General features: G+C 43.0%; 1 non-coding gene across 1 annotated transcript; it reads right to left on the bottom strand.

Moving 5' to 3' along the window:
• Positions 1–1,325: 1,325 nt before the first annotated feature.
• Positions 1,326–1,398, bottom strand: Trnaa-cgc (transfer RNA alanine (anticodon CGC)). Its single transcript has one exon. It is a non-coding gene; the product is annotated as a tRNA-Ala (tRNA).
• Between the last annotated feature and the right edge of the window lie 22,820 nt (positions 1,399–24,218).

Raw genomic sequence — 24,218 nt, 5'->3', positions numbered from 1 at the left:
AGACTGTGGTACGGGGGGCAGGGGGTTTGGGGACACACCTTAGCTCTCAGGGGAAAGAAAAAATACAGTATAGCGTAGTCAGGTGTTTTTCTTCTAGAAAATGATCTAAAGGTCGGTATTACTTAGAACTGCTTCAGCACTAAAATATTTCTACATAACTTTTCTTACATGGTTGCTTCATTTTTTTTCAAGCGGTTTTAAGGTGCGCTGTACAGCGATAAAGAGCGCGCAGACGCAACGTCTTTGACTCCCCCTCCTCCTCTAGCCCATGCGACAACATAATACAGCAACGTGCATATCAGGTATTAACATCACAAAACCAAGTTTTTTAACATCCGTCATAGTTTCCTGCATCTGGTCAGGACTTAGATCACTTTATTTAGTCAGTGTAAACAACTTTGAAATAAGTGTACATAAATCGGTGAAAAGTGTAATTATCTAAACATACCCTGATCACCCCGAACATTATGACCACCGACCTACTAACGATATAAAACCGTCCAGGCCATAGCGGCGTTGCATGGCGAGGAATGACTGCTAGTCACATACGCGTAAGTTGCTTGTAGTATCAGTGAGCTTGCCGTAAGTGTGTAGAATGAGGAAGACGTGCGATCTATCTGAGTTTGACCGGGGGCAGATTGTGACGACCTGGAGACTCGGTACGAGCAAGTCGGATACTGCTCACCTTGTCGGGTAATCGACTGAGTGTCTTCAACACGTGGTAAAACCGAGGCGAAAACACGCCCAGACGTTGTGGGGTTGGGTGGCCACCCTCTTTACGAATGTCAGACGTCGTAGGCTGGGCAGACTGGTAAAACAGGACAGGATGATAACTATGGCAGAACCAAAGCCAGGCTGAACACACAGTGCACCGAACATTCCTAACAATGGGACTCCACAATCGACGACCTGTGCAATGTTAACACCTTGACATCGGCAACTACAACTGAAATCGGCACATGACCATCGGCACTGGACGTTGGTGCAGTGGCAGAGCTTTACATGGTCTGATGATTCCCGATATCTTCTTCATCGTACCGATGCGAGTGCGCGAATCCGTTGTTTTCCAGGGGAACAGCTCCTTGACACCTGTACAACAGGACAGAGAAAAGCTGGTTGCGGCTCGAATATGCTGTGGGGCACGTGCACGTGGAGGAGGAGGAGATTATTGTTTAACGTCCCGTCGACAACGAGGTCATTAGAGACGGAGCGCAAGCTCGGGTGAGGGAATGATGGGGAAGGAAATCGGCCGTGCCCTTTCAAAGGAACCATCCCGGCATTTGCCTGAAGCGATTTAGGGAAATCACGGAAAACCTAAATCAAGATGGCCGGAGACGGGATTGAACCGTCGTCCTCCCGAATGCGAGTCCAGTGTGCTAACCACTGCACCACCTCGCTCGGTGCACGTGGATATCTAGGCGTGCAGTGGAGGTAGTGCAAGGCACCATGACGTATGCTGGGTGCAGACCAAGTACAACTCTTCATGACGGTCATGTATCCAGATGGCAGTGACATCTTTCAGCAAGACAATGCGCCAGTAGTATGACGGACTGGTTCGAGGAACACACTGAAGAGTTCCAATTGAAGTGCTGGTGCCCAGCTCGCCAAACCTGAATCCTATCGATCACACCAGGAATGCGATTGAACGTGTCGTCAGAGCTCATCGCCACCCTCTCCGAAATTTACGGGAATTAGGTGACTTGTTGGTGCATATGTGATGCCAACACCCTTCAGCGACCTACCAAGACCTCATTGTATCCCTGTCACGACGCGTCTCTGCTGTTATCCGTCTCAAAGGTAGACATACCGGCTATTATGTAGGTAGTCGTAATGTTCTGCCTGATCAGTGTAATTGTTTTTATTTAGTGTCCCTTAGTTTTCTTGTTTCGTTGGGTCGACTCAGAATTATTACAGTTTTACAGCTCAGGTTTCAAGTGAAAGAAACTATTATTTCTGATTAAGAAGACACTATATCCTTAATTCTGTTTGCCGGCCGATGTGGCTGAGCGGTTCTAGGCGCTTCAGTCTGGAACCGCGCGACTGCTACGGTCGCAGATTCGAATCCTGCCTCGGGCATGGATGTGTGTGATGTCCTTAGGTTGGTTAGGTTTAAGTAGTTCTCAGTTCTAGGGGACTGATGACCTCAGATGTTTGCTCAGACCCATTTGAACCATTAAATCTGTTTACCTTGGCAGGTTATACATCCGCTTAAGGGGGCTACTCTTAAATATTGTGAAGTTATTCGTTTCAGAGATGAATATTAGTAATTTGTTTGGGCTAAATGGTTCTTCTGCTACACAGAAAAGGAACCTCAGTAACTCACCAAAAATTTTCGGTGCATTACCTTTGAAATTACGACCCACAACAACTAGATTATACTGAACTCAAGCTTCTAACTTCACGTTATATGTCGACCAGAATCTCTACCATTGCCAGTCGTCAGAAGCGTCATTGCCAAAGTGCTCTTCGACCATTAGTACTGAGTCTGCTGATGTAACCTGACGCTACAGGGTGGAATGACGTCAACCCATCAACTTCGGCTTCTGCTGTCAACAAGCGAGATGAGACACATTCAGTTGCAGTTAATTACAGCTTTGCTGTAGGCGGATGCGTACACTGTTCAGTGTCAGCCGAAGTTAAGTATCAGTTGCTAACAAACCTAAATGCCCCAGTTTCAAAAAGAACAGTGATGACAGCAAAACTGTAAAACGACCGCCAAGTTCAAGGGAGTGCTTCGCAAATTTTTTACTCTTTTCGAACCACTTTTGAAAGGAGGAATATTTGGTGCTCTTGTGATAAAGACTCCCCAAGGTTACAAACATTTTCAAAAGATGGTCGAGGCTATGAAAGAGCAGTTAGCATCTCAATCCTATAGGTAAGATTTTGTGTATCCTTGGAAATGAGAAAGAAACATTTGTTAGAACAGTTTTATACTGGGATCACTGTGCTTTTATTTAATAAAAAAGAACTTAAATCATTTCTTGCTACTTTAATGTTTTATGGTTCTCACAACGTATTAATTAGAGGAAAGAATTAAGAAAAAAATTTTTTAAGATTTATTCTTGTTTAGAATCAGTAGAGGCGACAAAATGTTGTAGGATCATTTTCAAGATGGTAGCGGAAGAGGGAATTATACATCATACACAGTTCAAAACAATTTAATAAGTACAAGTGATTCTGTTTTACCCTAAGAATTTGGTTATGAGATAAACAGATTGCCAGCGTTTGTATTATTAGCTGATGGAACGGCTGACATTAATAGGAAAGAACAGTTGTCGGTGGGAGTATGATTTGTAGAGGAGAAACTGAACTTTACAGTAAAGGGAAAACTGTTCGGGTTTTCAGAGCTGACTACGTTGGATGCTGAGGGAATTCCTTCATCTATTTTCAGATTTATTAAAACTTTGGTTCCTGGTTTGAACAAATTGATTGGCGTGCACTTTGATGGCTGTTCGATAATGGCAGACCATGAAACTGCAGAGCAGGCTAGGATTAGAGAAATGGATTCTTCAGCTGTTTGTTTTCACTTTTTTTCAAAAAGACTAAACTTAGTTGTCAATGACATTAATAGCCTCAAAGAGATTCATAACAATGTCGGAAAATAAAAGAAAGTATACGATTCTTTAGGGAATGTGCATTGCGTAGGAAAATATTGCCTAACATTCCATTGTTCTGTGAATCTAGATGGTCACACAAATATATATAAATGAGGGTATTCAGAGAGAACTTGTAGGCTATATAGTTTCAGTCACTTGCAAATAACAAGTGAGACACCATATGACGCGCCAGCCAACTACACAACACAACATCAGCAACTACATTTATTATTTGTCTACAAATTATATCAAGGTGTCCTTCGCATCAAGAGCTAATAGTGAAACGGGTCTCCACTCAGTCAACAGATACATCAGCAATGACCTGCTAGCCAGTTTTCAAAGGCAGAGATAAAGCAACGACGAATTCGCAAACATTTTCGAGACCTTAAAAATCATTGTAAGAATGTGGCATAGATATAAAAATTTCAACATTGTCTGAAAGGCAGAGTTACAGATACAATGCGAATGTCCAATGGGCATCGTTCGAAGACTATTTCAAAGTGGCAGTTTACAGTCCATACATAGATTGTGTAATAACGTCACTTACAGGATTATTGACCCATATTTGAGTAAAAATGGAAAGAAAGAAGATTTCGTGAGAGTTAATGAACAACATGCAAGTAGGGGCCAGATTTTGGTATGATGTCTGGACAAGCCAAGAGTGGTTTGAAAGAACGAGCCTCCTTGGTGTTCTGGCAAAAACTACGTTTTACCCAGCAGTAGGGCGATTCATTATATTCTAACGAACCACACCCGCACACCATGCACCATAAACCATTCCTTCAGCACAACGCGTAGGGTGGGGACGTGGCTGAGAAGTACTGCTGGCGAGGACCGTCTGTCAAGCTTGTGCCTTCTTAGTGCCCACAGCAAAACAACGACAACCGTGGTCTCGAGGACAAGATGAGTGACTCGGCAGTAAAGAAAGAAATTTACAGTCTGCCTTTACAGGTAAATACTGCTATTACTGTCAACTGCATAAACTAACATATAGCATTATAATCTATACCAGTGTAAAATCTTATGACGAGCTTGTCTTAAAATTGTTTTCTGTGTTAAATTATAAGGACTTCGCCCCTGCATTTGTGTTACTAATATTCATAGGTTTCAATTAAGTAGTTAAAACAACGTGTTATTCTTTTTTGTAGACCATTCTCTATAGGCCATGGCCTAACATTTGAGTAATAGGACGAAGCGTAATTTTTAGCATTATTGGAACTGGACTTCTTTATGCAACTTTCAAGTCGCCATTCAACTTCCAAAATATTAAAAAATACTTCATGCCCTCAGGTGTAGAATCCTATTTGCCCCCCCCCCCCTACAAATCACCTTATGTGCGCCATTGTAAGATTATAATGTGAAAAGATGTTAGTGAACGAACAGATGGAAAAGACATCAGGTTTTGACATTTTCGGCTCCAAGGGTTGTTGTCACCAGTACTGCAAAAGTCACAGAGCACAGACGTTTAACAATATCGGTAACTTATGGCTTCCGGTTCAGGTTCTTATCAACACAAATGCGTGAAAAATTTAAAATATTCTGTTCGTTTATTTACGCTCTAAGACAAAAAAAGAGAAAAGAACGACGCACCACAATGGGCTTAGCCGATTGGGACGAAAATTGGCAGATGTGAGTACACAAATCAGAAAAATTTGATCATTTATTCAAGTGAGAGGACTTCACGAATTGAGAAGTCACTGACGCGCTGGTCCACCACTGGCTCTTATGCAAGCAGCTCATCGGCTTGACATTGACTGGTAGAGTTGCTGGATATACTCCTCAGGGAATTCGCTCCAAATTCTATCCAACTGGCTAGTTAAATTGTCAAAATCCCGAACGGATTAGAAGGCCCTGCCTATATTAAGCCAAACGTTCTCAATTAGGGAGAGATCCGGAGACATCATTGGCCAAAGTTGGTCCTGGTAAGCACCAAGACAAGCAATAGTGTGGTTGGCCTTTATCTTGATGAAATGTAAGCCCAGGATAAACATACCGTTGTGCTGTAAGGGTGCTGCGGATGACAGCTGAAGTGGTCCTGCTATGAAATGAAACGGCGCCCCAGACCATTACTTCTGATTGTCGGGTTGTATGACGGGTGACAGTCACACTGGTATCTCACCACTGCCTGGGGCGTCTCCAGGCACGTCTTAATCGTCGTCGGGGCTCAGTTGGAAGAGGGACTCGACACTGAAGACACTTTTACCTCAGTCACTGAGTTTCGAAGGCGAATGTGCCCGACACCACTGCAAATGGGCCTTTTGGTGTACACGAGTCAATGGCAGTGGCGCAAGGGACGCTGTAAGCTCAGTCCCCTTGGCGTGAGCCGCCAATTAATGGTCCTTGCGGTAGCTGAAGTACCAGTTGCAGGACGGATACATGCTAATGATGAATCCGGAGCTCTGAGTGCCTTTCTGACGATTGCTCCGTCCTCACGCTCTGTCTTCTCTCTGGGCCGACGGGAGCTGTATTTGGCTATGGTTTATCCATCTCTACCAACATCGTCGATTAGTGGCATCACTTCTATTAAGTTGTTGAGCGATTCACCGATTACTCCAACTGGCTTCTTTAAGCTCAACTGTATCTCATCTTTTAAGTGCTGACAACGGCGTATATTGTTCACGCGTCTGTCTGCGACGCATATCGACTGTCCAGCTCAGTACACGGAAGATTTTGTACTCTGGTATCGACGTGTCCCCTGTTTACTGTTCGTGCCAGCTGCGTGGTGAATTTGAGCTGCAGCGTCGCACATGGATCCATTGGCCGCCGAAGTCTGCTATTTTGTATTTTCCTTCGATACCTATATTAATTCCAATTTGTAGCCAATTTGCATAGTTCCTTCCTGGTACGTTTTCTTTTCTTCTTTTCCTTGTCGTAGAGTGTATTTACCCTCATGTATGTTTCTAATGGTGTTTTCAGGCCTTGTTCTGTACAGAATTGCCTGTACTGTGTTTTATCAAAATTTAGTAACAGTCTATTTGCAGCGAAAGTAAATCATTAACCTTTTGCAGGTGTTGAAGTTTTCCAATTAACCTTGATTACAATACTTGCTTCGTCTGTACAGAGAACTATTTCTGCTTCTGAGATGTATTATGCCAGATTATTTATACATAACAAGAACAAGGGTAGATATAACAACCGTCGCTGCGATTCATTTCCAGTGATTATTCTGCATTCTGAAGATGCTGTTTCATTGTGTATACTCGTTTCTTAATGCGATACTCTGCTACCTTTAAGTTAAACACGATGAAAACCAGTTATCAGCAAGCTCTGGGTTGGATAATATTTGAACTCTTCCTTAGGAGAGTGCTGTGAACTGCAACATCAAATAATTTTGACGAGTTACAGAACATACCTATTGCCAATATTTTGTCACATAAATTTTGTATAATCTGATTCACTGATTATAAAATAGCATGTTCTGTGGAGACAACCTTGTGAAATTCATATTGAGACCAATGTCTAAGATTCGTATATTGAGAGATGGATGTTATGGTTCTTCAATAAACAATTTTTCCAAAACCTTTGAGAAGAAGGTAGTAGTGAGACATCAGTAATTGTAAACTTCTGTCTTACAACTTTCATTTGTAAGGTGCATTTCAGTCTCTCTGGACAAAGGCCTCTGTGATAGTAATGCACTCTATATATAACTGCACATTTTTAATGTACATCATGAACAGGATTTGAGTACTTTACTTGAGACATTATCAACTCTATGAGGAGTTTTAGATTTGATCTAATAAGACATTGTTAACTTCTTTGCCAGAGCTCAGAGTAAATGTTTGTCACGGACCTCAAAAGCTATTTTCATAATAATTTCCATCTCAGCTGTTTCTTGTTTGCTTAAAAAGCCCTTTACAGCTTCATATTTAGGTACTTATTAAGAGTTATCGCAATGGTACACGCCCAGAAGATCCTCCTTTTGTCATACCATAACACCGTCAATTGTGGCAAAGACAATAATCTTAACTTACCACACTTGAGGCAGCAGTTTTACAGAAACGGAATATATTTGCGTATGTGTACCATTTCGAAAACTGCTTCATGATAAAATCATAAAATGCTTCGAAATCAACTCAAAATATACAACTAATACAGCTTCGTGGGGAACTATTTATAAAACAGCTTTGGTTTTCCATAACAATGTAATTCACATTAAGGTCTGATATTTCCAGCGTCATGGCAACAGCATTTGAGTGATTCTGATTTGCCTTTATGCATGAGACACTGTTTCTTGTATGCATTCCATTGTTTTATCCTTTAAATGTACATGCAAATCTTCTGAGCTATATGAAGATAGTTTTTATTATGTATGCTGGCTACATAATTGCTATCAGTTAATATTTATTACTTTCATTTAACAACCAAGTCTTCATATTCCTTGACTGATTACACCGTTTCTGTTTTAACTATTGTCTACATATACATAAACTGCCGAAAAAATGCAACACGCTTGTTTTCAGTGGCACTAGTGCATAACACATTCTGTGGTGAATGTGTGGGTGCTATTCTGTCATTCTGAGCAACGGATTAATCTGTGATGTACCCTTTACCCTGTGGCTCCTGCAAGATGCAATTTCCACCCCCACACTACAACAGAAGTCAGACAGACGCTCTTAACGTTCTAAAGGGAAATGCCTGAAAAACTTTCAGCAATAAATATCTTCTGGAGTCGTACGCTCTAAGGAAATGACGTACAAATTCAGAAAATTTCTTACATAACTAGTGGGGTACTTGGGTACTGGAGTACTGCTTGTTAGTGTAAGAAAAACATGAAACTAACGAAAATTATTTTTTGCAAAAATTCCGAGAAATCACAATGGCACTTTTAGTTATGAACTGAACAAGTTATTTCCGGGTTCTTTTCGGAATGTGGAGTTACCTCTTAAGGATAGGATTCGCTAATGAAATTTCTATACAAAGTTTAAGATTGTTATTGACTTGGTGGAATTGCTGAGAGCCGCGCCTACTCAACTTGAATAATTATCCGTTAGAATGTTGCTAGGTATGGTCGAGGCTGTCGCGTGTGAAATGCAGTGAAGTGTACTGTTGTGGAGGAAATATGGGGCTCGCAAGAGCTGTATTGCCCAATACCGTAAGCTGTGATGACTGCCGTCTGCGACGCTCGCTGCTGACAAATAAGATAACTCTCGTTCTATCTGCATTGATCTTCTCCAATGAAACTCTCCCTATGCCTTGATGAAGTCCAGGACTCCTATTCGCCCCTAGTCTAACTATTGGCGTGGTACACCGGTCAGATAACCAGTCCACCGCGATGCAACCCAAAAATTTGCTCGGAGGCGTTTAACTATATCTCTGTCCATTCACACCACACAATAAGTGTGGCGGCCAACACAGTGACCAACGCTTAACTGCAGGGACTCAATATTGAGTCGCACTCTGATTCGCTCTCGACAGAGGTGCTCTCCCAGTGAAGTACTGAGGAGAGACTTGTTCCTCGCTCTTTGAGTACATGTATGAATGCACACGCTCTCGTTACGTGTTCTCGCTCCAAGAGTGACAACAGAACGGCCCCTCTCCACGCCAGATGTGAAGGGGTATATCTTTTGGTCTCTTCCATTACTCCTTCAGCTCAAGGCGTCAGGAATATCGTCTGCCAATCAGCATTGCTCTTCTAAAACGGAAGAATGACGTTTCGTTTAAGGTAACCAATCCGGAAATCTGTAGCATCGGCGTTTGGCGTTTGCTGTCTCCCTGTGAAAACCTCTGAAACTGCGTGCTATGTTTGTAAAGAATGCGTAGGCTGGGCGCTCCCACGCAATGGAGTGGAATTTGCTTTTAAGCTGAACAGGGAGTCATTCTCCCTTTCACTCGGGCAAGCACTGTCTGCTCTTCGGGCGGTCGCCAGCTGACGTAGATAGGTTGACTCGTCCTCTCAAGGGACCAGCCTCCTGGCGTGCAGTTTGCCTCTCCTGAACTAAAAGCTTTTGTGGCCGTCGTGTCTTGAGTGTGTGTGTGTACTCCAGCCTCGAGTATTTCAGCCTCAGTGCGCATTTGCGATTTACGTGTTATTTGCTTATCGTTTACATGAATTCATACAACATTGACTTTATCTTCTCGAGTTTGGGTTCGAATGAAGCATCTTGATGTTCGGAATATGATTGTGAGGGCAGAATATGTAAGCAATGAAGGTCAGGAGACCATGAGATCTTACAACGTGCGTATTGAAGGGTTGCAGTTTAGTGATTCATTTGTCACGCTCATCGGAGACCAACTGAAGTGAGCTGCGACCCAGTCAGTCCCTAGTTTCCTCTCATGATGGCTATGTTAATCCAGCGTTGATGAGGCTGCTGCTGAACCTCAACAAAGTACACATTTGTGTCACTCCTAATACTGAGAACTATGTTGTTACTATTGTTACTTGCTCTTTTTTCACTTAAAGCTCTAGTTAAGCTGAGTCAGGGCCTGTCAATACCTACACTAGGTTTACAACACTTCCCACTTAGTACTCTTATAATAATTTTTACTGCAGCTGTTGGCCAACATCCTAGGGAAGGAAAGAACCGACAGGTTATTGCCACTACCTGTGTTTTAGATCTGATTAACTGGTGTATTTGTTTGTTCTCGGTTGTAACAGTTTTTTTATTTTTTTACTAATAACCGATTACGAAACCGATATGTCAAATAGCTATATCATCGACGTTAAGATTTTTAGTTTTAAAATAAATCTTTTTTTAAAAGGAATAGTTTTATTTGTAAAATTTGAATCGATTTGAAATATTATTTTATTACAGAAAATGGTAAAAGGGATCAGTGCTGTTTTAATAACAATATCGACAGAAACGAACAAAAAGCATATGCCATAAGGATTGGTACAGCATTGTAGAAAAAATAATGCACCTGTTGCCATGTGGTGTGGTTTATTAGACGGCACGCTGACACGCTTCTACGTGAGCGTGCAATACTTGCCACACCTGATCTATACGTTAGTTTGTCGCTTTTGTCGCCGGAAAACCGTCGTACCGCACAATGGTGTCAACCATTGTGTGGATTATTTTAGTGAAGTGATGTAGCAATGAAGTACAATGCTTCATTTGCTTTAAGAGATTAAAGATTTATCTGCCATTTCTATGAAATAATTAGAGGACGGAATTATGGTAAAAGCAATAAATTAAGAACTTAACAGTTCACTCATAACATAAAATAAAATTGGAAAGAGGCTGATTTCCTGCCTGTATTTACCTAATACGTCTTTCTCTACTTGTAGCTCTTGGAAACGGAAATTAACACGAAAAACAGAGTTATTTTACCTCAGTGTTCACCCTTTAACACTGTTGTTGTTGTTGTTGTGGTCTTCAGTCCTGAGACTGGTTTGATGCAGCTCTCTATGCTACTCTATCCTGTGCGAGCTTCTCCCAGTACATAGTGGAGTGTGACAAATGAATCACTAAACTGAAACTCCTCAATACGCACATTGTAAGACGTATTGGTCTCCTGACCTTCATTGCTTACTTCTGAATCTGCTTAGTGTATTCATCTCTTGGTCTCCCGCTACGATTTTTACCCTCCACACTGACCTCCAATGCTAAATTTGTGATCCCCTGATCCCTCAGAACAGGTCCTACCAACCGGTCCTTTCTTCTTGTCAAGTTGTGCACAAACTACCCTTCTCCCCAATTCTATTCAATACCTCCTCAATAGTTATGTGAACTACCCATCTAATCTTCAGCATTCTTCTGTAAAACCACATTTCGAAAGCTTCTATTCTATTCTTGTCCAAACTATTTATCATCCATGTTTCACTTCCATACATGGCTACATTCCATACAAATCCTTTCAGAAACGACTTCCTGACACTTAAATCTATACTCGAAGTTAACAAATTTTCCTTCTTCAGAAACGCTTTCCTTGCCATTGCCAGTCTACATTTTATATCCTCTCTACTTCGACCATCATCAGTTATTTTGCTCCCCAAATAGTAAAACTCCTTTAGTACTTTATGTGTCTCATTTCCTAATCTAATTCCCTCAGCATCACCCGACTTAATTCGACTCTAATTCCATTATCCTCGTTTTGCTTTTGTTGATGTTCATCCTATATCCTCCTTTCAAGACACTGTCCATTCCATTCAACTGCTCTTCCAAGTCCTTTGCTGTCTCTGACAGAATTATAATGTCATCGGTGAACCTCAAAGTTTTTATTTCATCTCCATGGATTTTAATACCTCATCTAAATTTTTCTTTCGCTTCCTTTACTGCTTGCTCAATATACAGATTGAATAACATCGGGGGCCGAGCGCTCTAAGGCGCTGCAGTCATGGACTGTGCGGCTGGTCCCGGCGGAGGTTCGAGTCCTCCCTCGGGCATGGGTGTGTGTGTTTGTCCTTAGGATAATTTAGGTTAAGTAGTGTGTAAGCTTAGGGACTGATGACCTTAGCAGTTAAGTCCCATAAGATTTTACACACATTTGAACTTTTTTTTTTAATATCGGGGAGAGGCTACAACCCTGTCTCATACCTTTCCCAACCACTGCTTCCCTTTCGTGCCCCTCGACTCTTATAACTGCCACCTGGTTTCTGTACAAGTTGTAAATAAGCTTTCACTCCCTGTATTTTACCCCTGCCACCTTTAGAATTTGAATGAGAGTATTCCGGTCAATATTGTCAAAAGCTTTCTCTAAGTCTACAAATGCTAGAAACGTAGGTTTGCCTTTCCTTAATCTTTCTTCTAAGATAAGTCGTAAGGTCAGTATTGCCTCACAAGTTGCAACATTTCTACGGAATTCGAACTGATCTTCCCCGAGGTCGGCTTCTACCAGTTTTTCCATTCGTCTGTAAAGAATTCGTGTTAGTATTTTGCAGCTGTGACTTATTAAACTGATAGTTCTGTAATTTTCACATCTGTCAACAACTGCTTTCTTTGGGATTGGAATTATTATAATCTTCTTGAAGTCTGAGGGTATTTCGCGTGTCTCATTTATCTTGCTCACCAGATGGTAGAGTTTTGTCAGGACTGGCTCTCCCAAGGCCGTCAGTAGTTCTAATGGAATGTTGTCTAATCCCAGGCACTTGTTTCGACTCAGGTCTTTCAGTGCTCTGTCAGTCTCTTCACGCAGTATCGTATCTCCTATTTCATCTTCATCTACATCCTCTTCCATTACCATAAGATTATCCTTAAGTACGTCACCCTTTTATTGACCCTCTATATACTCCTTCCACCTTTCTGCTTTCCCTTCTTTGCTTAGAACTGGGTTTCCATCTGAGCTCTTGATACTCTTACAAGTGGCTGTCTTTTCCTCAAAGGTCTCTTTTAAGTTTCCTGTTGGCAGTATCTCTCTTGCCCCTAGTGAGATAAGCCAGAGTGCCCCAGAGAGCTACAACACCAAGAAGAATCGCTTCTCGGCTTTTGGCAAGATCAATGTGTAGTAGTATGTATTAAATCTTAAACTAAAATAATAATAACCCACCCACCTCCCCAGGAGTCGGAACTCCTGCAGCAATAAGATAGAGAAAGATATAATTATAATCATTAATCATAAACAACAACGCTGCATGGCTGTGTAAAACATGCAGTTCCTTTGAGTTAAATCAAGTGCTGCAGCTTAGTTATATAAGAGCACTACAAGTCCTCCAACATGCTGTAGCTGCCTGCAAGTACAGATAAGAGCAGCGCCATACGTCACACTTCCTGCTGATAAATACGCAGAAAGCTGGGCGTGGCAGGAAGTAGCGCGCTGACAAACCGCAATGGCGACACCGGAAGCTCCTTACATTTGTCCTCTAGCCATCCCTGCTTAGCCATATTGCGCTTCCTGTCGATCTCATTTTTGCGACATTTGTATTCCTTTGTGCCTGCTTCAGTTACTGCATTTTTATATTTTCTCCTTACATCAATTAAATTCAATATCTCTTCTGTTATCCAAGGATTTCTACTAGCCCTCGTCTTTTTACCTACTTGATCCTCTGCTGCAATCACTACTTCATCTCTCAAAGCTACTCATTCTTCTTCTACTGTACTTCTTGCCCCCATTTCTGTCAATTGTTCCCTTATGCTCTCTCTGAAACTCTGTACAACCTCTGGTTTAGACAGTTTATCCAGGTCGTATCTCCTTAAATTCCCTCCTTTTTGCTGTTTCTTCATTTTTAATCTACAGTTCATAACCCATAGATTGTTGTCAGAGTCCACATCTGCCCCTGGAAATGTCTTACAATTTAAAACCTGGTTCCTAAATCTCTGTCTTACCTTTATATAATCTATCTGATACCTTCTAGTACCTCTAGGATTCTTCCATGTGTACAACCTTCTTTCATGATTCTTGAACCAAGTGTTAGCTATGATTAAGTTGTGCTCTGTGCAAAATTCTACCAGACGGCTTCCTCTTTCATTTCTTATCCCCAGTCCGGTTCGTAATGCACAAATATTAGTATGACGGCAATTAGAGTACGGTTTTTGCGCAGAGTTTCAAAAATTAGTATCAATACGCAATACTGGTGATTTATTTTAGTGTTCAGCCACTTATCACTTTTAGTGAAAAGTAGCGAACGGTGGACCCCTAGTTTTCTTTCATTTGCCTATTTAATATAATATTTTGTTCCTATGTGTCATTAAGAAGAGATTAAAATTTTTTGATTCTGTGTTAGATTTCTACGTTTATTACAGAAACTGGTTATTTTGAGCATGTTTAAATGTCAGGTTAAACTGGCGTGGAAAACAACCGATCTAACCGAAAATCCGTTGTTTCACTGATAACCGCCACCCACTGTATCCCTCCCATTGCTGTTATCTAGCAGCAAGACAATCCACTTTTTATTCAATTTACTTTCCGACGTGTCTCTTAAACTTTTATTAACTGTCCGGTACGTCCTACTTTCTTCTGCAGCTGGATGATGCACCGCACCTTCAGTGGGTGACAGACTATGATCGTTCTTCAACTCATCGCTAACACAACTGTCTATACTGTTCCCTTTTATAAATAAAAACACACGCGTCAATGGTGTAAAATTCTACAATATGTATTATTTGTTTCACAAACCGGTTTTCGGCACTTTAGCCATTATCAAGTACGAAGATAACCATGTAGTACAATGAAATTCAGTGAAATTTTTTATGGTAAAAGAAGTGTAACTGAAGAGTATCTCCATCTTCAAAGACGAAAACTGTTAATGTTAGATTTAGGAATAAAACTGGAGGAATAATTTCAGTGAAAATGCTATGAACGGTTATTTAATTAAGTTAAAAGATGTGACACATTAACTAATGAGCTATATAGCAAATTACAACAATTGTTCTCAAAAGGAGACAAATTGAATAATAAAGTTCTGGTTACATACTTCGACGGTATTGCTGAACCAAATAATCTTGTCTTTTATATGTCCTAAATTACAAATAGATTATATTAAGCAAGTAAGTGAAGTGGTAATACAAAGTAAAATTTGTATGAGGACAAGAGTTATTATAGTAACTGAAATAGGGGGAAATGGGGTTTGTGAGTAAGAGGGGCAATTTTCAAATAGAATGGTTCGGATATGAGCAGTATCTGCAGTTAGAAGTGGCAACTAATGGAACTGTGGTGCTCATTTAGTACTAAGATTGGACAGATGGGCGTATGAATTCTATAGTTCCTTTTCTATCAAGAACCAAAGGAAGAGTCAATCAATGAAATGTTCCGTTTTAGCTCATTTATGTTACCTTTTCGCTCACGTTACTTTTTATTTCCCCTTCAATTGCCCTAATTCAATTTTCGCATCCTCACTCACTACATGAAGAGCACAATTTTTCACTTTTGTGATATTTATGTTTTTTACATCTAACCTAAACATGCGTGAGAGAGCTTCACTGGGAATCGCGTCTTCTGTCCCACTGCTGATGCCTCCCTGAAACAACTACTCACAATGTGCGCGTACCAGTCATAAACCGCTTACTAATCTGTGGCAGTATGCACATGCGTTGTTTCTACGTATTAGCGTCTAGTTAAAGATTGTACGAATGGACAAGAACAAACAAATTAGGCTACAGGTCGCGATTTCTAATACTTTATAAAATTGCGCAAACTTAAATCAAGCCTGTGTTAGCAACTGAAGACGAAACATAAGTACCCCAACACGATGCCTTTGAAATGAAATATATAAACAAACCAACAAATCGAGGCGAAGTTTAGTCCGTGTTTATTGTACACCAATTTGAATGTGAGCGTGCAACTTCCCTGACTATGAGTTTTTCACTGTTGGTAAATAATATACGTGTAATTGAGAAGCTTTTCCAATATGTAATGGAATAGGTGCTAACACGTTTATTCGCTATTTAACTATGAAGAAATTAACGGTGAAAGTTCTAAATACCATCGTCTCTTCTGCAACCGCTACTGAACTGGGCATTTATTTATTTTATTGGGCATATTGTCCACAAAACAAATTAAAAATGTCTCCAATCACTCGGTTTCGGCCAAGTTGATCAGAGGGTGTTATCTTGGTTGTAGGATAAACGCCGGAGCAGTAAATCCCCTCCTATATTTTCCTCATTTGGACACTACCAACTCGACTGCCAGTCATTTGGCTGAAAAGAACAATGAAGGCCGTACATACCTTCCCTTCTCGAAAAGTCCTCTCTACACTTCGGAATAGAGAAGGATATGTACTGAAACACTGAATTATGTTCAGAGTTGTCGGTCCAAACAATAGAATCAAACTGAAAATATAGGAGTGAATTTTCTGTCTCTTGGAATAATAAAATAGTAATAATAATAATAAAATAATCAAAAGAAAGGACTCTGTTTTATGATTTCTACCATGCGATTCTGCCATTATAAAATCAGCCCGAACTAAAGTAGTGAAGAGCTGAGTTTAAAAACTGTTTTGGTGTCATACATATCAGAATTAAAAAGGTATCTTCATCTACATATTTACTCCACAAGCCGAAGACATTTAGGGGCCGCGCTTCTCCTGACGGTGGACGTGCTTTTCGGCACTGTTGTGGAAGATTCGACACACGGTTGCCTTAGCTTAGCGAAACCACTGTCTTAATATATCTGTTCGTCCTGAATGTTTTTTGGGTGATTTGCATCAGTTGTCCCGCCCTATACTGACGTAATACTGTTGAAAACTAAGTAAATCAGTGTGTAATTTGCAGGACGTTGCTTAGTGTTTCCTTTTGTTTTAACTAGAAGTACGTTATTTGGCCTTACTAATGATGTCATTGTCGACTGGTACTGAGCAGGAAGACGTGAATAAATAATTCGTATAAGGTTTGTAACTGACAAACGTCAGCCGAACACAACTAAGGTTTTACTTCTTACGTATTTAAATGCCCTCTTGAAAGGTTTTTGATTTTAAAGTGCTTGTTAGCACGATCTGACTATAGGTTTTAAGATGATGTCGTTTAGTCGTGTGGCGTTTTGACGTATACAATTTGTTTGCGTATTTAATTGAAATAATAAATGTAGATGACGTGTAAGGCTTGGAATTCCGGTGGACGTCGTCTTTGCCTCGTTCAGTCAACATTTGACTTGTTACTTACGCAGCGTATATTTTCGCTTGTAGCACTCGATGTAAAATGCAGCTTTGCAACTGTTAAACGAGAAAGCGCAAAGGTTGTAGTTGAACTGTTCTTTTTTGTGCCTTCCATCGACATTTCCTATTTCACAAATAGGTTTTGATCTTTTGTTTCATTGTCTTTATGTGAGCCTTTAGTTCATTAATTATTTGCTTTTACTGTTAATTTATACTGCTGCAGCAATAGGCTCAACATATTGACTTGGGATTCTACTTTCTCTATCATGTAAGATTTTCTAGTTTGTTGTAAGCTGTCAGTACGCTATCTCGCCATATACTGTGTTCTCCCAGTTATGGTACGACTTTAGCGAAATAAATTGTTCAGCCTTCTACGTGAAAACAATTTCTACCTTTGTGCACATTGACATACTTTCTTCTTGTTCTACATTAACAATGTTTACTTATCTGTAGGGCGCAAAGCGAAATTTGTACTTAGAAGGATAGTGCTTGAACTTGGAATTACTTGGTGTGCAATACTTCAAAATTTCGAGTATGTTGATTCCTTACTCTTTTATAATCTGTCTCCTGAGATGATAGGAAGGCGGACTGTATGTTATGCCTCGTTTTTCAATCGCCATACGTGCCAAAGCACAACATGGTGCGGCGACGCTCAGTTTTCAAGACATATATTTCCTGCACCGGACTATAGGGAACTGTAGCGAATATGGGAAGTATCGTGTTCGACACATAGCCTGCCCCAGAGGGCTCGCATCATAATATGTTCTCATTTGGTGGGTCTCAGCCAAGAATTTCGTAATTTGTCCACAAAAACTACGCCCAGTCTAATGAGTGGCAATCGTGCCGACAGCAAGGCTTACCTTTTCGTACGTCAGGTCGCTGCAATGAAAACATACTCCACCGCCAAGACACGAAATGTCTACCTCTGGACGGGGCGCCACTGCTGTGGCTGCGTCAGCGACCCCGGCTACGGAGGCGGTCGCCTGACTGGTCACGTTGTTGCTCGCTCTGATAATTGTGTGCTCCCACCGGAGGAGGTACTCGCGCCCAGCAACGTAACTACCGCTTTCGCAGCTGGTAACTAGCCAATCGACATACCGCTGCCGCGAGTCATTGCCCGTACTGCCAGCAAGGTCAGTTAATGCCTCAGCGCTGTACATCAGAAGATCCATGAAGGGATGCCTTGAAAGCTAGCTCGCAGCCAGTTTTATTATCAATGTGTGCGGTAATGTGACAACGCAAATATTGGTGTGAGGGCCGAAAAAGTTCTTACTTTGCAAGACAGTATGGAGCCAGATTTTTGGCAGCACATCTTTATTTAACATATTCCAGCCATTTACCTTGGTGCCACATGTTCTTCTCCAATGTTGTTGCAACATTTCTAGTCCAAAATGAAATCATCTGGTATATGGTTAAACGCTCTCAGCAGTACGTTTAATGTTTTAACTGTCGTCAGAATTACTACGCTGAAGGTAGTCCTTCAGATTAAGAAACTGAAGGTTGTGAGAAAGACGCTCACAAGGTCTTCAATTTGACTGTGAGAACTTGGAACGTGTGTGAAGATGCAGTGTTCCGCTTCAAACGGATCTATGTGGTCAACTTTCCATAGCGTTTCGTCCTTGCTGCTTCCTCCAGCTGAGAAAGTCTTCGGTTACACTACAGTCTCAGGTGAGCAGTCCACCAACAGATTGTCGTCTCCCAAAAAACGGAAGCTATGACCTTCTTGGCCGAGTTCTGGATGCGGAACTTCTTCAGCAGTGGAGGCCCTCAGTGATGCCATTCTTAGTGTTCTCCTTGGTTTCTTCTTCATGAAAGTGGAGTCAGTTTCTTACAGTACCACTACCCTGGCCAAAATGTCCTTTGTTGCCTGACAATAGGTTATAGGAGCTCTGAATGACCAACCTCATGCTTTCTTCTATTCACTGATTTAACACTTTGGTAACTACACTCCTGGAAATTGAAATAAGAACACCGTGAATTCATTGTCCCAGGAAGGGGAAACTTTATTGACACTTTCCTGGGGTCAGATACATCACATGATCACACTGACAGAACCACAGGCACATAGACACAGGCAACAGAGCATGCACAATGTCGGCACTAGTACAGTGTATATCCACCTTTCGCAGCAATGCAGGCTGCTATTCTCCCATGGAGACGATCGTAGAGATGCTGGATGTAGTCCTGTGGAACGGCTTGCCATGCCATTTCCACCTGGCACCTCAGTTGGACCAGCGTTCGTGCTGGACGTGCAGACCGCGCGAGACGACGCTTCATCCAGTCCCAAACATGCTCAATGGGGGACAGATCCGGAGATCTTGCTGGCCAGGGTAGTTGACTTACACCTTCTAGAGCACGTTGGGTGGCACGGGATACATGCGGACGTGCATTTTCCTGTTGGAACAGCAAGTTCCCTTGCTGGTCTAGGAATGGTAGAACGATGGGTTCGATGACGGTTTGGATGTACCGTGCACTATTCAGTGTCCCCTCGACGATCACCAGTGGTGTACGGCCAGTGTAGGAGATCGCTCCCCACACCATGATGCCGGGTGTTGGCCCTGTGTGCCTCGGACGTATGCAGTCCTGATTGTGGCGCTCACCTGCACGGCGCCAAACACGCATACGACGATCATTGGCACCAAGGCAGAAGCGACTCTCATCGCTGAAGACGACACGTCTCCATTCGTCCCTCCATTCACGCCTGTCGCGACACCACTGGAGGCGGGCTGCACGATGTTGGGGCGTGAGCGGAAGACGGCCTAACGGTGTGCGGGACCGTAGCCCAGCTTCATGGAGACGGTTGCGAATGGTCCTCGCCGATACCCCAGGAGCAACAGTGTCCCTAATTTGCTGGGAAGTGGCGGTGCGGTCCCCTACGGCGCTGCGTAGAATCCTACGGTCTTGGCGTGCATCCGTGCGTCGCTGCGGTCCGGTCCCAGGTCGACGGGCACGTGCACCTTCCGCCGACCACTGGCGACAACATCGATGTACTGTGGAGACCTCACGCCCCACGTGTTGAGCAATTCGGCGGTACGTCCACCCGGCCTCCCGCATGCCCACTATACGCCCTCGCTCAAAGTCCGTCAACTGCACATACGGTTACGTCCACGCTGTCGCGGCATGCTACCAGTGTTAAAGACTGCGATGGAGCTCCGTATGCCACGGCAAACTGGCTGACACTGACGGCGGCGGTGCACAAATGCTGCGCAGCAAGCGCCATTCGACGGCCAACACCGCGGTTCCTGGTGTGTCCGCTGTGCCGTGCGTGTGATCATTGCTTGTACAGCCCTCTCGCAGTGTCCGGAGCAAGTATGGTGGGTCTGACACACCGGTGTCAATGTGTTCTTTTTTCCATTTCGAGGAGTGAACTTCGCTGAAGACTCCAAAGGGGCTTGTGTTATTGTTAATAATGAAACCAACACGCTCCTAGAACATGGTCACTATTTCTCTTTATATTTGCAGCTCCTCAGGAATCAACTAACACATGCCATCGCTTGTTGTCGAGGCACGTCACGTGACGTGTTCCACCCTGTGTGAGATTGACCTGCAACGTTGAAATGTCCAGTCTTGGAACAACACGAAGGTTGTGACAGAGTTGTAGGAAGGACACTTCAACCCTACAGTTCGCTTCGTCTCAGTGTGAATGTCATTCACTGGCTTTCCTTGGAAACCAAAATTTCATGAAACCTCCATGCCTCCGCCATCTCACGTTGTAACTGAAAATTAAAAATAGTTGAAAGAAAAGGAAACAGGTCATGTTTGCGTAGCTAGACAACGAGTGATGCCGAATTCATTTTTCCGAATTCAACTGAAAGAGCCCAAAGCCAGCAAAGTAGTTTCCCTACAACCAGTGGTGTACAGAATACGCCACCTGTACAATGATCGTTTAGCAAGACGTACCGTGTCTCATATCAGGTGTACACGGACATGAAAACTGATCGGAAAAAATATTTGTAACCCTTAAAATAGCACACGTGGAGCGCAGTAGATGGTCTAGAACTGCTACCAGACGTTCATGTAACCCTCCATCGCTCACGTAAGACACGCAAGTAGAGCGGTTGGAGAAAAATATGGGAATGCTGCGTGAAATGCATGCCTGAACATAAATGCAGATGTTAAACAAGTCTCCTGTTTGCGCTGTTGTACTTTACCTGGAACGGCGACTATGCAATCTCCTCAATACGTTGCTAGTCTTATTCGTGGATAGGAAAGTGTTCTGTGTAGTTTTGAGTGCAGTATGTCGGAGGTCAGTGCATTCGAACGGTGGCAAACTCTTGGTGGTCATATGGTGGGTGCTTCCGTAATCAACGTAGCAGGATTGTTTGTTATTTCAGCGGGTACCGTATGGAAGATTTATACTGCGTACACAGAAGCGAAAAACATATTCCTGTGCTTCACAACGCGGTCGAAGGTGAGTGCTGAGTGTCGGACGGTCGTCGGGGAGGTTCAAAAAATGGTTCAAATGGCTCTGAGCAATATGGGACTCAACATCTTAGGTCATAAGTCCCCTAGAACTTAGAACTACTTAAACCTAACTAACCTAAGGACATCACACACACCCACGCCCGAGGCAGGATTCGAACCTGCGACCGTAGCAGTCCCGCGGTCGGGGAGGTTCAAAATGGCTCTGAGCACTATGGGACTTAACTTCTGAGGTCATCAGTACCCTAGACTTAGAACTAGTTAAGCCTAACTAACCTAAGGACATCACACACATCCATGCCCGAGGCAGGATTCCAACCTGCGACTGTAGCAGTAGCGTGGTTCTGGACTGAAGCGCCTAGAACCGCTCGGCACAGCCATATTGGAGGACTGTGACAAAAACTAAGGGGATAACAGCTGCAAAATCCACGGCAGAAATGAATGTCGCACTCATGAACACTGTCAACAAAATGGCTCTGCGCACTATGGGACTCATCTTCTGAGGTCATCAGTCCCCTAGAAATTAGAACTACTTAAACCTAATTAACCTAAGGACATCAAACACATCAATGCCCGAGGCCGGATTCGAACCTCCGACCGTAGCGATCGCGCGGTTCCAGACTGCAGTATCTAGGACCGCTCGGTCACTCCGGCCGGCCACTATCGACACAAAATCAACAAGAATAGAGCTCCATAACCTGGGAATCGCAGGGTGCGCTGGAATTCCAAAACCACTCATAAGTGATGCTAAAATTTAACCGTTTCAGTTTAAATTGTCAGCGTCCAAACAAGACGTTATGTCGAAATCGTGCTGAGGCTCGGCAGTTACGTGTTGGCGTACCACACTTACGACTTCAACATGCTAGACGAGTGAGTGCTGTGCTTGTTATACATTAGTTTAAATACACTCATGCTCATAAATTAAGGATAATTGCAGAATGTGGTGCCACACAACGTGGGATTACACAAAACTGGCGCTTATATCATAGGCACATAGGGACCACACACGACACAGATGTGTAAGTCCACGGTGTTGGTGATAAGTTGAGAAAACCGTCCCAAAACTCATGTGTTACAAAACGCACTGTTTCCAGCGCATGTACCCCGACATCAGTATGGGATATTATCACCATGCACACGTACACAGGCCGCACAACGGGTTGGCATACTCTGGATCAGTTGGTCGAGCTGCTGCTCGGGTATAGCTTCCATTTCTTGCACCAGTGCCTGTCGGAGCTCCTGAAGTGACGTAAGGATGTGAAGACCTGCAGCGATACGTCGACCAAGAGCATCCCAGACGTGCTCAATGGTTTTTAGGTCTGGATAACAGGCAGGCCACTCCATTCGCCTGATACCTTCTCTTTCAAGGTACTCCTCCACGATGGCAGCTCGGTGGGGCCGTGCGTTATCATCCTTCAGGAGGAAGGTGGGACCCACTGCATCCCTGAAAAGGCGGACATACTGGTGCAAAATGACGTCGCGATACACCTGACCTGTTATAGTTCTTCTGTCAAAGACATGCAGTGGTGTACGTGCACCAATGATAAACCCACACCACACCATCAAACCACGACCTCCATACAGGTCCCTTTCAAGGACATTAAGGGGTTGGTATCTGGTTCCTGGTTCACGCCAGATGAAAACCCGGCGAGAATCACTGTCAGACTATACCTGAACTCGTCCGTGAACATAACCTGGGAGCACTGCTCCAATGATCACGTCCTGTGTTCTTGACAACAGGTTTTTACGGGCTTTCCTGTGACCAGGGGTCAGTGGATTGCGCCTTGCAGGTCTCGGGCGACTAAATCATGTCTGTTCAGTTGTCTGTAGACTGTGTGTCTGGAGAAAACTCTTCCTGTGGCTTTGGTAAGGTCCCGAGCAAGGCTACCTGCAGTACTCCGTTTCCGTCTGGGGGCACTGATGGTGAGATATCGGTCTTCTTGTGGAGTTGTACACTGTAGACGTCCCGTAAAATAGAGCCTGGACACGTTTCCTGTCTTCTGGAATCGTTGCCATAATCATGAGATCACACTTTGTGGCCCATGGAGGGCCCGTGCTACGACCTGCTGTGTTTGACCAGTCTCCAGTCGCCCTAGTATTGTACCTCTCATAACGTCATCAATATGTGTTCTTTGAGCCATTTTCAACCCACAGTCACCTTTAGGACGCCTGGAAACGTCTGCACACTTACTCTCTGCACCGTACTCTGATATGCACCAACACACCTCTGTGTATGTGGAATGCTGCCAGCGCACCGTGCAACGACCACAGGTCAAATGGACCGCATGGTCATACCCCGAGGTGATTTAAACCCGCAAACCGCCCACCAGAGCGTTGTTTCACCGCGTATCAGCATTATCCTTCATTTATGAGCCTGAGTGTAAATTAATCAAAATCTCCAAAGCGTGGGCACGTGTATAGCAACGGAAATACGGTTACAGTGAGGAAAAATATTAGGTATGCAAATAACTAACTATATTACTATTTAAAGGTCGCTTGGTTAGGATAAGTTGTAGGGTTTATAACTGCGAAGCAGAAATTCGCTGAGGACCACTGCTTTATTGTCACCTAAGAAGATAACTACTGAACAGCTACTACCGTGAAAATATCAGTTCTCTGAACATTAACGGCAAACGGATGATCACCACATTCTTAATTATCTGAATGTACTCCTAACACACGGGCGGGTATCTCAGATGTTACTGAGCTACAAGTTTCGTAATCTGCACTATTCGCGA

Source organism: Schistocerca cancellata, chromosome 6, assembly GCF_023864275.1.
Source record: "Schistocerca cancellata isolate TAMUIC-IGC-003103 chromosome 6, iqSchCanc2.1, whole genome shotgun sequence".
NCBI lineage: Eukaryota > Metazoa > Arthropoda > Insecta > Orthoptera > Acrididae > Schistocerca > Schistocerca cancellata.
The sequence above is the reverse complement of the archived record's forward strand: the minus strand, read 5'-3'. Positions and strand labels throughout refer to the sequence as shown.